We start from the raw sequence: 289 nt of genomic DNA, 5'->3' as shown, positions 1-289 counted from the left end.
CTGTCATATTTAAAGGTAGCACACAGTTCTAAAAAACTAGCGAGGTGTAAATTAGGATCTTCATTTGGTGTACCTCCGAATTGATTATTTTGTATCATTTGGATAATAGCAGGTTTAAGCTCAAATGAATTAGCAACTACATCAGGATTTTGGATAGATAAGTGAATTTCGTTTGCTGTAGTATTCGCATAATCTCTTAGGGGTCTAGGTTGATGTTCATTCTCTATTCCTTGATTGTTCATGTTGTTTTCCATTGTATCAGAATTTCTAAGTTCTCTTCTCAATCTTC

This window comes from Phalaenopsis equestris, unplaced genomic scaffold, assembly GCF_001263595.1.
Source record: "Phalaenopsis equestris unplaced genomic scaffold, ASM126359v1 Scaffold216605, whole genome shotgun sequence".
NCBI lineage: Eukaryota > Viridiplantae > Streptophyta > Magnoliopsida > Asparagales > Orchidaceae > Phalaenopsis > Phalaenopsis equestris.
Note: the sequence above shows the minus strand (reverse complement) of the source record.